The sequence below is a fragment of the Limulus polyphemus genome, unplaced genomic scaffold (genome assembly GCF_000517525.1).
Source record: "Limulus polyphemus unplaced genomic scaffold, Limulus_polyphemus-2.1.2 Scaffold1369, whole genome shotgun sequence".
NCBI lineage: Eukaryota > Metazoa > Arthropoda > Merostomata > Xiphosura > Limulidae > Limulus > Limulus polyphemus.
The window spans coordinates 78592-83446 of NW_013666979.1; positions in this window are offsets into that span (position 1 = coordinate 78592).

Here is a 4855-nt window from a genome sequence, read left to right on the forward strand (position 1 = left end):
TTCGTTGGTAAAAGAGTAGCCCAAGAGTTGGCGGTGGGTGGTGATGACTAGCTGCCTTCCCTCTAGTCTTACACTGCTAAATTAGGGACGGCTAGCGCAGATAGCCCTTGTGTAGCTTTGCGCGAAATTCAAAAACAAACAGAAGAATGCATAAAATGTAATACAGGTACCTGATGATGACAAAACCTTGTTGAATCGTTGTACATTTGCTGTTATGTTAAACTTATATCAAAGTTTTTCTTCATTACCCATTCAAGCCGTCTCCAACCATTATTAGTCTCAAAGTGGGTTCCTCGTCATCGAATTATTAACCGTATAATTAGATGTGTTTTTTTGCACCAAATTGCTTGTAGGTTCAGACTTTGTTGGATTCTGGACTCTTTATTACATATGAGTTACACAAATAAAATTTCAACAGAAATATCGAAAATACTGCAATAAATCTTAATAATTACATACACAGAAAATAAGCGATTTCACCTAATTGTTTTGTTTAGTTTTTTTTCGTGTTATGACACGTAAAAACATAAAATTTATCAGTATGATACAATATATCGATCACCCCGATAGCAGACAAGTCGGTACTTTAAGGATTAATAACCGGTATTATGAAGAAATTAACAAAATAGACACACATTACGTAGTACTAACTGTACCTTGAACAAACTGGCTGTTTAACACGTAATAAGTAAGAAAATTGTGAAATGTGATTATTTTCTGGATAACGATATATTTACACTACTGTTTGTCTCATGTTTTAATTAGTCTCCTGAAAACTAAAGTTATTTAAAACACTAGGAAAATCTTTTTTTAAGTAGATGGTCGATCTAATCAATGATAAAGACAAAGAGTTATGAAACAAATCTATAAACCGAACGAAACCACCGCTATAGCTTCTCGTTTTTTTAGTTAGAACCTGATTCTTCAAGTACATTTTTAGAGAAATCAATCTACTATAAAAGTTTCAATGTTAATATGTTTCATAGAAATTCGCGCTGTTTAACTAAACACTGAGGACTGAGTTTGGCACTTTTACTTTACGCAAAAACCCCTCTTTTTTTATTCAATTTATTGTGTCTTTAGAAATATTTTAAGGTCTACATTTACATCGATTCAAGAGAATAGTCCACTCATGCAGTATGAAATGTCGGTTGTAATTTCAATAGAATTCACTGCCTGATACGACGTTAACCTACCAATAACCATGCAAACGAATGAAGCCACTCAGTCATCTAAAACTAGGAAGGACCTCCTATTCAGGCTTTTGCTCTGTGACTGTGACAAAGTCACACTTTGAAAGCCTACTATTATTAGACATTTTAACTGGGTGCACTTCTGGCACCCTGTGTTAAACTAGGAAGTGAGTTCACATCAGTGTATATTACTTTACATGCTGAATAAGCTTACTTATGTAGATGTTCGTTATTACAGCCGCTCACTTGAAGAACAGGTTACAAACAGTGAGAAATATTTATCGAACGCTTGTAGGTTAGACCAAAAACCGATAAATTTTTTTTATTTGTGGCTTGAAAGCAATGAAATAAAATACATAATGAAACGATGAATAGATCGTAAAAGGAGGGAGCTACAGTTAGAAAAGTTCAACTATACTATAAGCGCTTATTCAATATAATTTTTTAGCCATAATACTTTACTATAAGATGTCAATGTCATTTTAGTGCAAAGTTTTTCATTAGTCACTGCGTGATTTTTTTTAAATTTATAACTTGTGGACATAAATAAATCATGTTAATAATATAATCAACAACAGAAAGAGATCTTCGTTCGCTTAGCTCAGCTTCGTTATAGGGATTATGGTCTTGATAGACCAGAGAGGGTCAGGTACAAATGACCTCTTCCTCCTGTCAGAATTGTGGTTTAGAAGCAGGTGAATGTTTATGTTGATACAACATGAGGGTCGGAGTAAACCGCACTGGCTCCGACCTCTTTTAGGGCAATGTCCATGTGGATATGTGCATTTACATTCGTGTGTTGCGCATATCATCACTTATGTTCGGTATTGCAAACTTCACTCGTTTAAAACTGATATAATAACATTTTACATAAAATACCCTTTAAATGTTTAAATGTATTTATTTTAGTCCAAACTAGTGTAGGGTTTAAGGTTTAGTAGTAGGTGGCCTTATTTAATCCCTGTTTCTAAAATAAATGTTTAAAGGTGAGAGGTACTTAGGTTTACTTCCAGCATGTATGTAGCACCGATCAAGTTCACAGAGTACGTCATTCTTTAGCCAATTTTTCTTAAAGTAATTTAGAGTATTATGAAAGAGTCTATCGGCTATAGCTTGTAGGTTTGCGTAATTGTGCATAAATTTTGATGATGTGTTAAGGGGGACTTTAAATGCTGTGGTAATTAGAGAGTTTTGTATTGTTTGTAGTTTATTGATATGTTTGGTTTGGGTACTATTTTTATCCAAGCGGGGCATGCATGTGCAATGATGGGGCGTATATATGTTTTGTAGATTTTTATGATATTGTCAGGTGAGGTTCCATGGTTATTGCCACTTTAGACTTCTTGCATAATTTCTACGTTTCAAAATTTCTGTTAAAATGTTATTTGTATGTTTTACCAACGTTGGCTTTGCGTCGAGGGTTAAAACCTAAAAATGTTGCCAAGGTTGTGGTCTGGAGAAATGTTCCATTCATGTATAGTTTAGGTGGATCTTTTTGTGTTTTTTTTTTCTCTTGTAAAAATAAGTAATTGGTTTTTAGGAACGTTTATTTTTATACGATACTGTTGGCAATATTCTTCTATATTATATAATAATGGTTGTAGATTTGTTGCTGCTATAGATGGGGTGAGGGCACTTTTCCAGACCGCAAGTTTGGGTCTTTTAAGAGCATAATAAATAGAATAGGACTAACTACCCATCCTTGGGGGACACCTGCCTCAATGGTGAATGACTCAGAGAAGGTTTCCCCTAACATTTATTTTAGAATTTCTATTTTCCAAAAAGTTAGATAGCCAGCGAATAATCCCCCGCGGTAGTTCCATTTCTGTCATGCGGAACCTAAGACCATCGTGCCACACAGTGTCGAAATATTTCTCAACATCGAGAAAGCAGGCGACAGTGCATTCGTTTTTATTGAAACTATCTATAATTATTTCTGTTAATCTGACCAAGTGGTCTGTTGTCAGTATAAATTTTCTAAATCCATTTTGGATTTCTGGTAATTTTGAGGTTTACTTCTAGAAAATTTGAAAGTCTGTTTCCAATTATTTTTTCTAGAATTTTCCTTACACAGCTGGTCAGGCTGATCGGGCAGTAGTTGTTTGGTTTATTTGCTGGCTTTCCATCTTCATGGAACATAATCACAATCGCTTGCTTCCATGAAACCGGGATATATCCAGAGCTTATTGATAAGTTAAAGAGTGCCTTTTTTTGAGGAGGATATCCTGTATGCCATCTTCTCCTGGTGCTTTGTTTTTTGTAGCTTTCATAGCTAATTTTACCTCCGTTTCTGTGATTGTTTTAGTGAGCGGATAAGTGATTGAGTTTTCCGTTTCATCAATACTCATTATTGTATTTTGTGTGTTAGCAGGGAATTTTGGTGTGTACATAGTTTTGTTCAGTATAATGTAGTTATTAACATTATTGAAGAAATGTACATTCATATCTGGTTCCTGGTGTGTTTTAAACGTGTTTTGTTTGTTTGAATTTCGCGCAAAGCTACACGAGGGCTATCTGCGCTAGACTAGAGAGAAGGCAGCTAGTTATCACCACCCACCGCCAACTCTTGAGCTTTGAGTCTGTTTTGTCATTTAGTTGTGAGCAGAAATTATCCCAGGTATCTTGTTTTAGTTGTCGGACTTCATTTCTTATTTTGTTTCTTAGTGTGTTTATTTATGTTTTAAGTGCAGGATCTCTGATTTGTTTGAACTGTCTGCGTAGTTTCCTTCTGTCTTTTATTACTTCTAATATTTGTGTGTGTGAGGTTGCCATGTTTGTGTTGTTATTGGTTGTTTATGCTTGGGTATAGTTTGTTTTGCTGCTGTTTTTAGACACTCAGTGATTGTATGGCAATAAGCATCTATTTCGGATGCGTCCGCGGCGTTATTTACTTCGGTACAATTTTGTCAAGGATTGATTGGTATTCGATCCATTTAGCTTTCTTATTGTTGAATTTTTCGATTTCTATTGATGTATTTGTATGGGAGGTTAGATTGAAGATATACCAGACAGGTAGATGATTACTGTCAATATCATGTCCTACTTGAAAATTTACAAATTTTCGACTCATATTATACGAACACAGGCATAGATCCAGAATATCACTGGAGCCATGTGCGTATGATATATGTGTCGGGGTAGCATCATTTAATAATACTGTGTTAGTGTCTGTTAGTTATTTATATAATATTTATACTTGTATATTTACAATTAAATATTAAGTGCTTACTATTTAGATCTCCTGTTATAATGGTATTGGGTTATGATTATTTATATAGCATAGTAGTTTAGTTTTAAGTTTTTTGTTCGGTGAGCAGTATATACCTGCTACCGTTACATTTACTGCATTTTTAGTTTATACATCTATTACAATACACTCATTTGTGGAAGTTATTTGTACTTCCTTAAGAATCAGTTCAGGCTTATATAACAGAAGTATCCTCTGTTGAGGTCATTGTTGTTTGTTCTATCTTTTCTTATAGTTGAATAACCTTTTATTCTAAATCTATGGGTAATATATAAACAAGTTTCACTAATAACAAATATATCTGGTTTAATGGTATTGGTTATATCTTCAATCTCGTGTTTCTTGGAAGCAAGTGCACCTTGGCTGTTGACGTGTACCACAGTGAATTTAATTACAGTGAGCCTGTAATTGATGA